The 12,775-nt window shown below is 40.9% G+C and overlaps 1 pseudogene; it reads right to left on the bottom strand.

Annotated features, from left to right (window-relative positions):
- Positions 1 to 10,630: 10,630 nt before the first annotated feature.
- LOC122918904 lies at positions 10,631 to 10,844 on the bottom strand (annotated as a pseudogene).
- Positions 10,845 to 12,775: the final 1,931 nt, after the last annotated feature.

Here is a 12,775-nt window from a genome sequence, read left to right as displayed (position 1 = left end):
AGAGGGCAAAAAAGACTCTGAGAAAAATAAAGACTATAAGAAAAGTGTGGCTCAATAAGAGGCCATCCAAAATGTGGTGTCTATTTCAGCAAAGGACATAGTGGAAAAAGGGAAATCTATTTGGCTTTGATGCAAGGGAGAGCCTCTTTAAAGTGGCTCCCCCTGCCCCAGCACTATAAAACCCAAAGAAAATGAAAAGCAATTCTCATATACAAGTTTGTCAAGCAGTGGCCAATATTTACATTGTTAGACGAATGTAAACATTATTTCTTCATTTTAAAATTTCAGAGTCTATCTGTAAACAAAGCAGGAATATTGGTGATGTTTCAGGACAAAATGTGATTACTAATGAGCATTTGATAATGTAAAATACTAGAGAGTAGAGGGGGGAAGCGGGGTGGGGGACCCACGCAGAGGAAGGGCAAGGCTCTTTTCCACACTGGAATGACACAGTAGAAATCAGTAGAAACAAATGATTTAATCATATTATTTCGTGTTACAAAAGTATCTAATGGAAGAACTAAAAATACAATGAATACTAAATATTGGAAAGAAAACGGGAATGAAGAGGTTAATATGAGGTGAATTTTCATTTCTATGTGTTAATTGATCACGATTATAAATGACAATAGGAATATAGATTTATAGGGACTCCTGGGTCACTCAGTTGGTTAAGTGACTGCTTTCGGCTCAGGTCATGATCCCAGAGTCCGGGGATCGAGTCCCGCATCGGGCTCCCAGATCCGCAGGGAGCCTGCTTCTCCCTCTGACCTTCTCCCCTCTCAGGCTCTCTCATACTTGCTCTCTCAAATACATAAATAAAATCTAAAAAAAAGAATATAGAGTTATAATGATATAACTATACTTGTGGGAATAACTAGCTAAAGAATTAAATACAGAAGCAAAAGAGATGAAAATATATCAAGAGGTGGCTGGGGAAATTATCAAGTCTTGTGAATTCTTTATTATTTGGTTTTTACTACATACAATCATTATGTTGAGAAAAACTAAAATTAAAAACAAAAGAAACCCTGAAATCTTGGAATGTTTAAGGCAATAGTGGTTGCCATAGCAATATATTATATCATGGAGATGTCAAACCCTTTAGGTTCTCTGTCCCTTCAGTGGGGCAGAACATTATGTAGCTCATGCATTCACTTCTTCCCCGGCTGCACACTCCTCCTGCCCTTGCTCTCTCCCGCTGCCCCCTGCTCCACCGCACCACCGACCCGCCATGTTCCAGAATGGATAAGAAAACTGGCGCACTTCTTAAGGAGACTAAAATATAGAAGTCACCATTTTGAACTTCCTGTCGTTATTAAATTATTATTTCATGTCTTAAATAAAAATGTGCCGACATTGGCATATTGTGAGCATTAAATCTGTAAGTGACAAAACAATTAGAAGAGTATTCTGTACCCACTGACCTGGATGTCATCCAAGTCTCAAGGCTGTTTCTTATTTAGTCCTCTCTTCAGGCTTTTCTGGGCTCAGGGCAAAAAAAGGATAGTTTTTAATCTCATTTTTGGGTCAGTAGTCAACTTGGTTAGGGAAATGGCTGTCATTGCTAACATCATCATCATGACACATAGGAACAGCTTCTCTGTCATTCAGAAGAAGGTCATCTTGCTTCCAACTTCCTTCTACAGCATACAATGGTTGGGTCCCAAAAAATCTAGAGTATGAGCTTCCCTCTTGGGCAATGGGGCCACTTGAAGCAGGACTAGCACAATGACAGGCATCCTTTCCATATAGCTTGACTTTTACACCTTTGTAGGAGCCAGAAAGAAACTCCTTTGCCACATCCTCCACCAAGCTGTCATCTATGAGAAGGATACCAGCCCTTTTCTTTTGGTCTGCTGTTGAGGGATGTGTCTCTGGGCTGTGTACCATGGGAGGCAATTTGCATGTATTATCTCACTTAATTTTCAAAATAACCTTAGAAGGCAAGAAGAACCATTATTAGAGCTGTTTTTCAAACATGAGACTGAGACTTCAGGGAATCGAATAGGTATTAAGCAATGAAATCCGGATTTAAAGCCTGCGTGCAGATTTCAAATTCTAGACTGAAAAAGAACATCTGGTCTACTGTAAGCTTATGGTTGGAGTTTATCTTCATTCTCCTGCTCTGTATTTGTTAGATACAAAAGCTCTTTACCTCAGAGATACTTTATCAAATATACTATTCTTCTCTGTTTATATCATCTTGTTTCATTCCTATAGGCTCATCCTTTAAAAAGTTTTAGTAGAACTGACTAAAATAACCTCACAGGCTTGCTTGCTACCATTGTGGTTTTTGTTTATTTGCTTTACATTTAAGCTGTTGAGCTCGAAAGCACTTAAAAAAAAAAAAAAAAGATTTTATTTATTTATTTTTGAGAGAGAGAGAGAGAGAGAGAGAATGCACAAGTTTGGGGAAGGGCAGAGGGAGAAGCAGATTCTCTGCTGAAAAGAGAGCCTGATGCCAGACTCGATCCTGGGGGGGTGGGGGGGATCCGTGACCTGAGCTGAAGGCAGATGCTTAACCTATTGAGCACCCCAAGGGCCCACTACCATTGTTTTGTGCACTGAGACTACCTTCCCTCTGCCTTTCTCTAGTGTTTTGCTAATCATTAATTTTACATCATAGAAGCTCAGCCAGAGTCTGCCTTCATCTACAGCTAACGAATTTCTTTGGAAGGAAGGAAGGACTAATTCCAAACCATCATATCTCTGAAGTAATTTAAAGCATTTTACTCCCGTATGAATTACCTAAAAATCTGTCTGTATTGGATAAAATTCTCAGAACACTTCTAAAACATAAGCCAAAATTTTGTGTCACTTCCAAAATATTGGAGTTTTAATTTTTTAAAAAATTCAACAGGAAACAAAAAGGCAAATTATAAACACAACATGTTGATTTTACAGCACTTTCATATTCATTGATAATGTATGAATATTTAAAAAGTGGAATTTTATATAATCTGCATTTTAACGTATAGTAACAGTAATATATCCAATGAGTAGATGCAGAAACTGCCATTCTATTAAGAGATTAAATACTGAATGACAGGAGAAGCCGTATAGTTGGGTGTACTTTGTGTGAATGAACTTGACCTCACTAGACTGAGGTCTGCTATTAAATAAGGGGGGGAAAGGCAAATAACATGTCATTTGTGTGTCTAAATATTTCATTTGTGGTTTCGTTTATTCTTTTGCAGGTAGGATTTCTATGAATAAAAATATAAAGGCTAAAGGCATGAAAATAGGACAGAAAATAAATTAGGATGTCTGAAGCACTATCTTGACTAAGTTATTACCTCTAGTTTTGTAAGTCAACTTTATTTAGAGATAATTTGCACACAATAAGATGTACACATTTTAAGTATTCAGCATGATGAGTTCCAACAAATGCACACAGCTGTCAGCCACCTTCATGGTCATGATTTTTGTTCCAGGAGGCAATTTAATTGGTAACTGACCACCTTGAATCTATGTGGACTTGTTTTACGCTTTGTTATGGCAGATATGTGGAAAGGGTTGGTGTTTTCTAAGACTCCATAATCTGGGTCGAGTCAACATCCAGTCTCTGGTGGCTTTACAGATCTTAAGTCTTGTATTTAGGTTTTGTTAGGGTGGGTCTATTGGAGGCTTTGCTATATCACAGTCCTTACTCCTAAAGCATGGTGTTTCCCATGTCTTAGCTAGGTACCTGGAGTATCAGTGAGGTCTCTACTCTCTGGCTAGGCTGGCACACTAGTTATTTCCCAGCTTCGTCTCTAACATCCTTTTCTCCCACTCTCATAGTAGTCACTCTCTGGTAAACCTAGCATGCTCTTACCCAGAACATGCACAGCTCAGTCCTTAGCCAAGGTCTCATGAAGAACCTTCACCCAGACTTTTGAGTCTCATTTCTATGCAACTTCTCCTTACTAGAGCCTGGTTTTTTTGTTGTTGTTGTTGTTTGTTTCTATTTTTATTCTAAAAATCCTAACCAGTTCAACAACTTCAAACTCTGAAGTTGTCCCCAGACAGAGAGAGATGACAACTGTTAGGATCACCTTGTGAATTTTCTTGGTTTCAGGGATCACAGACTTGTGCTGTCTATTGCCCAATGCTTGAAAACAGTTGTCATATTCGTTTTGTACAGTCTTATAGTTGTTTATGGAAGGAAGGCTAATGCCATACGAATTGTTCTATCACAGCTCAAATCTTATCTGTAATTTGAAAGAGCTACCTAATGACATCTGAGATCACTAAGAAGAGCTTCTGAGGTTTTATGTTGGTATTCAGGAGAACAAAAAAGGAAGGTATAATAACTGAATTAAAAAAAAAAAGAAATGAGAGTCAAACTATGGACCAGAGACTCATGAAGCCTCTTAAAGTATGCATTATGTTTCTGTCTTATCTGTGTACCTCTCTCTCTCTCTTTTTTTTTTTAATTTTTATTTATTCATTTGACAGGCACAGCAAGAGAGGGAACACAAGCAGAGGGAGTCAGAGAAGGAGTAGCAGGCTCCCCGTTCAGCAGGGAGCCCAACATGGGACTCGCATGACTGAGCAGAAAGCAGACACTTAATGACTGAGCCACCCAAGTTCCCTTCTGTGGCCCTTTCTTGAAACAAGCATCCTTTCTCCATTTCCTGGGTTATGAATGGTTTTCAATTATGGTGCCTGCCTAACCAATCCCCATCACAAATGTGGGACTATTTGTCCAGGCTGAGCCAATCAAAATCCTCCATGCTAGTGACCTCAGTGATTGGGGCAGGGATGAGAACCTAAACAGTGTCAAAATATTTCCTGAGCTTAACACATGCATATTGTTAGAAAGATTTCTCTTTCTGTTGGGGTTGCTACCTGGGAAGATTTGAGCTGGATCTCTTTTTTTTTTTTTTTTTTTTTTTTAAAGATTTTATTTATTTATCAGAGAGGGGGGGGGGAGAGCAAGCACAGGCAGACAGAATGGCAGGCAGAGGCAGAGGGAGAAGCAGGCTCCCTGCTGAGCAAGGAACCCGATGTGGGACTCGATCCCAGGACGCTGGGATCATGACCTGAGCCGAAGGCAGCTGCTTAAGCAACTGAGCCACCCAGTCATCCCTGAGCTGGATCTCTTGACAGACAACTTTTCCACCCAAAGGACAGAGCCTGTATAATAAGCATTTGTTTGTCTTGGATTGCTCAGCGTCCAAACCCTCTTCCAATTTGAGATCTCTGTTGTTTGACCCTTAATAGGTGGCAGCATCCTGTCACCCACCCCAGTAACCAAATATTCTCTCTCCTTACCTCTGGAAGCTTTGATTCAGCTCGTCAGACTCGTCAGACTAAGTCTCGGCAATCCAACTCTTCTACCCAAGACCGCAGATATGAACGTTGGGATGTAAAGATGCAAAGAGAATAGGGACCATTTGTGCAACAGTAGAGGAGTAGAAAATGTGAGCAGAGTTGTTAAGTATCCAGTGATGGCGCTTTCAAGTGTATTTGCAACAGGTATCCAGGCGTGGCACCGACCAGCAGCATCAGCTTCATGGGTCATTTCTGCGGCATGAACTTGGTGGTGCTCAGAGCTGTCTGGAAACCCTTAGGTGTTTGCCTGCTTTTCTATTCCTGGTTCTCAAAAATATGAATATATATATATATATATATATATATATATATATATATATATAATTTATTTAACAAAAAATATATATATTATTTAACAAAATGTGGGGATGGATATATATATATATATATATATAGCGGAGGTAGAAAGGGAGAGAAGGAGGAAGAGAAGGAGGAGAAGGAAAGAAGAGAAGGAGGAAAAGAAAGAGTGAGAGAAAAGAGGAAAACTTTTGCTTTTAACTTTCTAGTATTCCTTACTGCTTAAAAGTTTCAGAATAAGGAGCATGTATTGTTCTTAACCTTTTCTGAAAAAAAAAAAAATCAAGTGAAAAGGTTTACCTTGACCTCGGTTATCCAGATTTTAGTCACTGTGTGTCTAAAAATGCCTTCACTATTTCTTGCCAGTGGAATTATTCTACAGACAAATGCAGTGCAGGGCCTTGCAAGGGAAGTTCTTCCCAACTTCACTTTGAAAAGAGAGCAGCTGCTCTCTGTGCAGTTCTTCTTTCCAGAAGCTTCAAAAGTAAGGATTTATTGATTTCTGTGTTCTGAGGAAGGAAAAACAATGTTTTTCTGCATTGAGTTTTCCTTGGAAGACTTTCCCATTTGCTAAAATGCTCTTTCCTCTACAACTGTGTGTTTCTCTCTCTCTCTCTCTCCCACTAGAAATTTCTCTACTGTGCAGAAAGCTCTTTCCCCAGAGCCAGTATTTAGCCAAGCTGGTGGTTTTGTCTGGTTGGTTGGTAATTTTTTCATGCATGTGGCATGTGAGCGACCAACCCACACATGGGGGTTTCTTTGCTCTCCCTCATTTTGGACCTATATCTGCATTGTAGTTATTGGAAAAATGGCATGATGTGTCTTGGTAACCACTAGCAAGAAGAAAAGTGATATAGAACCCACATACACTGCCAGACTAACATTTTGTTCAGGATGTGATGCTGACCACCACTAGTTATTCATAAAGTCCTGGTGAAATGATAGGGAAGTTATGATTCCTTTATGGCTAAACCCTTTGCATCAGGGCTATCATAGCTATGATGAAATGAAATCCTCCCTGGTCCATATATTTCTGTGTATATATGGTACCCCTTGGTTTTTATTAGTTGTAGATGCATTTGTTCCATAGTGCAATTTCATAAGTAGGACTTCCTTTAGGCCTTGCCACTCCAAAATATTTCCCCATAAATTCCACCTGTAGATTAATTTGGGCCAAACTGGCTATTTGAAAATACACATGCCCCGCTGGGTGGTAGGCTCCATTTCTCTTTCAGTAAGAATTATTTAACTTATTAATATGTGTGTATAGTCTGCACCTGCAGACCAGTTATGTACCTTTCTCCACCTGCCTCGTGTCCTGAGATGCTGATTGTTTTTTTTTTTTTTTTTGTCCACATCAACCTACTCCCTTGCCTTCTAGACTGGGTAGACTTAGCCAATGGGCAGGGCTGGGAGGAAATCGAAGAGTGGCAGGAGAGGTTAGGGTATTTAATCTCCTGCTCCTTCCCTCCTGGGACATCATTTGGCACTGGCTGTGTTTCTCTACCTAAGGCCACTGCCCTCACCTGGCTCTGGTAACTGCTTCCTCCAATCCTTGCTCCTTTCTATTATTGTCTTTAGGGAACTTTATTATCCCTTGCTGGTTTCCTTTAACCCTGCCCACATCTTTGAAAATTGTCTCTTCATTAAAAGTTTTCCAATCGTTCCTTTTGAATGTACCATGTGTTTTTCTGGCAGGACCCAGACCGATGCAGTAACCCCACTATGAATGGCCTGAAGAAATAGATCTCCAAAATTGTATACTGGGATTGTACTGTGTGGTAGGCAGAATAATGTCCACCCGAAAATGTCCACATCTTAGTCCCTGGGATCCATGAATATGTTACGTGGTAAAAGGGAATTAAGGTTGCAGATAGAATTGAGGTTGCTATTCAGCTGATCTCAAGAGAGGAAGATGATCCTGGAGGTAATCACAAGGTCCATACAGTGGACGAGAAAGGCAAAAGAACCAGAGTCAGAGTGGTGTAATGTAAGAAAGACCGACCAGCCATTTCTGACTTTGAACATGGAAGGAGGTCATGGCCATGAAATGAAGGCAGCCACTAGAAATGGAAAAGCCAAGGAAACAGATCCTCTCCTAGAGTCTTCAGTAAGGATACAGCCCTGCTGACACCTTGATTTTAGCTCCGTGAGAACTGTGTGATTTTTTAAAAAGATTTTTTATTTTACTTATTTATTTGAGAGAGAGTGAGAGAGAAAGAGATCATGAGCAGGGGGGAAGGATAGAGGGAGAAGCAGACTCCCCACTGAGCGGAGAGCCCAATGCAGGACGCTATCCCAGCACCCTGGGATCATGACCTGAGCCAATGGCAGATGTCTAACTGACTGAGCCACCCAGCTGCCTGAGACCTGTGTGATTTTTGACCTACAGAGCTGTAAGATAATAAATAAGTATTGTTTTAAGTTGGTAAGCTCATGGTAATTTGTTATGGTAACAATTGGAGACTGATACAGATTGCTAACATATGTGATGAGAACATAGAACTTTCCTGGTATAGGAAAATGGAAATGTACAATCCATTGTATGCTATTCAAATTATTACTAGTAACAGAGACTGGGATGCAGTGCTGGTGGAGGATCCTTAAGTGTTATGGTCAGTTAGCTATGGTCCTTAAGTGCTACCATGACAGTGGAAATTTTCAAGACAGTGGCGTGAGGTGTCATTTTCTGTCAGTCCTAAATAATGTTCTCAGAAAAAAGTGCCGATTCGAAGATCTAGTCAGAGCACAAGTAGAAAATTAGAAAACTTCTCTGGCAGCTTTAAAAACAGTACTTACCCTCTTTAGAACATGTTTGTTATAAGTAAGGATCGATTTAGGGTCTGACAGTTGCTTCTTCGGTGTCTGATTTATTAAGGAGCAGAGGAGGGAATGGGACCTTGAGACATAGGATGTGAGCATTTGGGTAGACGCAGAGAAGGCTAGGAACTTTGAACCCTGATTTGTCTTAAAATTTTCTTGCGTATAAGCACCCTGATCTGATTGAGGGGTGGTAGATGAAAGAAGTTGTGCTTCTCAACTTAGTCGTCAAGGTTAGCCTCAGAAATAGGACTGTGCAACTATGTTTTATGTTAGTTACTTTCCCTCTCCTTTATTTCTCTGCAGCCTTATATAACAGGCACTGGTAGTGGCTAACAACTTAGGGTTAGGTAGGAGTTTGAATTCATACCACATATAATGAATGGTAGCTGTGGGTCCGCTGTATTGAGGACACAACTTTTTTTAAGATTCATTTTTTCATTTTATGAGAGAGGGAGAGAGAGAGCAAGGAAAGAGGCAGAGGGAAAAAGAGAGGCAGAGAAGAAACTCCCTGCTGAGTGCAGAGCCTGACACAGGGCTCCATCCCAGGACGCCGGGATCATGACCTGAGCTGAAATCAAGAGTCAGATGCTTAACTGACTGAGCCCCCTGGGGCGCCCGACAAATTTGTGGGTTTTTGTTTGTTTGTTTGTTACCCAAATAAAAGGATGCTGAGGTAAAATGTATCTCAAGATCAAAGTGTGTCTCCAGTTTTCTCCACCCTTCCTTGTGTCCTGAGAAGCTGACCTCTATGGATGGCATCAACCAGACTTCCTTGTCCTCTGGCTTCTGGCTAGGTTTGGCCAACTCAAGGCACTGGCTGGAGATTAGGAGATGAGCTGAGAGGGAAAAGACAGGGCATTTCCTCTCCTGGCTCCCTCCTTGTAGCGCTAAGTGGACTATGTCAGGCACGACCCCTATTTTAGAAGCACAGCGAGAGATCCCAGCTCATGCTGGACAGCCGTTCTCCACAGCTTGCTCTTGTTTCTAGCCCTGGGGTCCTTCCACCTACCCCTTTCTGGGTTTCCTAAACTTTGCCCTTACTTTTCTAAACAGTCCCTTCATCATTCTCTTCAAATACCCCCTTTCTTCTTGCTGGAACCTCACTGATACCATCATCATCGGAGCATTTATTATGTCCCAGCCACTGTGCCCGAACAACTCACAGGAATTAGCTTATTTTATCCTTACCACAACTCTGTGGTATACATGACTATTGTTATTCTGTTTTAGAGAGCAGGAAATTGACATTTAGAAATTGGTACACACCTTTCCCAAACTTACCCAGCCAGATGAGATTGGAATCCGGTCTGCTGCATTTGAGAGAGTATGGTAGAATAAGTACAGGAGGCAGGTTTTGGAGTCTGATAGAGTTGGTGACAAGTATCAAGTGGTGATCTGAGCCAAAAACACTCAATCCCTCTGAGCTCAGGTTTCCTTATTTCTAAAATGGGAACTACATCGCTTCTGCTAGTTAGAGCTCTTTGTTTGCAAGCAACAGAAACAACATTAGCCAATCCAAATGATAGGATTCCAGAGAGTTCTAAAGGTAGTAACAATTAATGAATGCATTCTTGAAGGCTTCCATGTTTTCAGTTCCAACCATTTTCTATCCATGACTGACTGCTCAAGATTCAAATTCCCTGAAGAGGGTACTGATCTGGCCTTGCTCATGCTACTTTCCACACCTTTAACTCAGTAGGGATATGTCATCACATCTGCCTTTGGTGATGGAGGCTTAGTCTCCTTGGGAAAACTGGTGTGCTTTTACCCAAAAATGGGTTAAGGGATGCTGTGAAGACAAAAAGGAAATGAATACCAAGAAACGTGGTTTCATGCATGCTACAAAAAGGAAAGGAGATAACTTAGGCAAAGAACTTCACAGGGGAGTCACAGCTTTCTCTTCCCTCCCACCAAAGCATTCAGAAGAGGGGCATTGAATAGTATTGAAAGAAATTGTAGTGAATAGAATTTATCCTACACTGGCTGTCTTGATGGTCTCTCACAGGAACCATCAGAACTAACTCCCCTCTTATTCTGCCCAATGACTGCCAACATTACCCCATAATGCCTAAGTTTATGCAGATTTCTCCCCATTGTTTATGGGCATCTTCCAATGGTCTGTCCATGTACTAACTTGCTAATCTGATTCAGCTCATTGTTGAACATACTGTTTTTTTCTTCCAGTGTTACATTTTGAAGAATTTCAAACATATATGAAAAATGAAAGAAACGGACAGTGAACACCCATAAACATGCCACCTAGATTCTACCATTAGTATTTTAGCTTATGTGCTTTAATGCGTATCTAACCAACTGTCTGTCCATGCATGCATCTATTCAATTAGCAATAATCGCACCTCGGATAAACCTCATTGGCTACGATACTGCCACTGCGCCCCTATTAAACAACAGTGTATCTTAATGGATTAACAAAGATTTTTTACAATGAGCCAAAATCATTTCCATCAATGTTAGCAAAGAACCAACTGACAGAGGTCTCAGCAACAGCTAGGGGTTGGGCCAGTTTCTCTTGGTTTTAATGTTCTGAGTAGAAGAGGTTTTTAAAGCATTTGTTTCTGACAGAATGTAACCATCTGTTCTTTTTGACAGGTTCCTTGACTTCTATCATTTCTAACTATGTCTCTAAAATAGATTTTTCAGAGAACTGCTTTTGAAATGACTGGAGAAGAGTTCTTAGGAAGAATTCACTGACTGAAGTGAGCCAAAACCAGAAGAGTATGTGGATGGGACCTTTCCTAGATAATAGTAATAATAGGTTTTGCGAAATGCTGAAATCTGTTTCGGAATTAACCACAGAGATTCTCACATCTGGTCATCAAATCCTAGAGGAATGAAAGACCCTAAGAGGGACTGAGGGATACTCCCAATCTTGAGCAACAGATAAACATACCAACTCCTGAGGGCTATTGAAATACCAAGATAATTTACACACCCTACATTGCATTCCACTCCTTCCGTCCTTCCTTCCTTCCTTCCTTTCTTTTTTTTTTTAGAGATTATATTTATTTATTTGAGAGAGAGCGAGTGAGAGTGTACAGGTGGGGATAGGGGTAAAGGGAGAGAGACCAGCAGACTCCCTGCTGAGCAAGGAGCCCATTGAGACCCTGGGCCCCATCCCAGGACCTTGGGATCATGATCTGAGCTGAAGGCAGATGCTTAACCAACTAAGCCACACTTTCTCCCCGCCCCGCATTCTATCCTTACTGACTAGATTTCACTGTGAGATTTGTGGTTTTCATTCAAGCTCTTGATTCAAAATTCCGACATCTGGATTCTTGTTGAACTGCTTACTTCTTGGAAGGAGATGTTGAGCCAGGGCTGGTCAAATCTTCAGTGCAAAGGTAGTAAAGTGGAAAAAAAACCAAAAACCATAACATAGCCATTTTTGAAATGGAAACACAGATCAGTTCACATTTCAGTCTAAAATATGGAACATCTCCTCTCGGTGCTGCTCGTTTGTGTTCCGGCTGATGTGTGAGCAGAGGTGGAAGAGTGTGTTTGGGGAGTTCTAAGGTGGAATTAGCAGGCAGCTGGGGAAAACTTGTTAAGAATAAAGAAGACGGAGGCATAATCCTGCCAGAAAGGGAGAAGGTCTCAACTGTACTGCAAAAACAAAACAAAACAAAAAAACAAAACAAAAAAACCATTAGCACATAAACAGAATCTCAGGACATGTCAAAGAAGATGAAATAAAGATACAAAGGGGGTGACATAGGAGAGACAAGCAAGCAACACATAAATAATATGTATGAATATAAAGTGACTAGAGAAGAGAGATCTCTGAGTTTAGCTGAGGAATTCTGAAGTAACCAGGCAGGATCTGATAAGGCCTGGCCTGGGGTGATCGAATATTCTAAAAAAGAAATGAGCACGACAGGCAGGTAAAATACCTCTGGAGAAGCTGACCCAACCCAGAGTCCCAGGGGTGAGTTTCTACATGTTTAAGTCAATCAGCAAAGCCTGTCAGCCTGACCCCAGTCAGCTCAGACATGGCCACATAGTCTTCATTACAATGGGTGGAAAGCAAAGTATTCTCTCCTGGTTGGAATGCTGTGTGGACTTAAAGCTTGGGACTGTTGCAGCCATGATGACACCATGAGGGAAGACAGCCTTATGATGATGCTTACCCATGGAAGGCAGAAGAATCAGGTCATCAAGGACAAGACTGAGCCACTGAATCAACCTCCTCTGAAATTCAAACAATCCCAGGATTTAATAAATTTAGCCTCATTATCGAATTGCTACAAATTGATAATGGTGTTGGTCTACCCCAGAAGGCATCACTAACAGTTAATAGTGCAAATTTTACATC

Source organism: Neovison vison, chromosome 10, assembly GCF_020171115.1.
Source record: "Neovison vison isolate M4711 chromosome 10, ASM_NN_V1, whole genome shotgun sequence".
Classification (NCBI taxonomy): domain Eukaryota; kingdom Metazoa; phylum Chordata; class Mammalia; order Carnivora; family Mustelidae; genus Neogale; species Neogale vison.
This window is presented reverse-complemented; position numbering and strand designations above follow the sequence as displayed.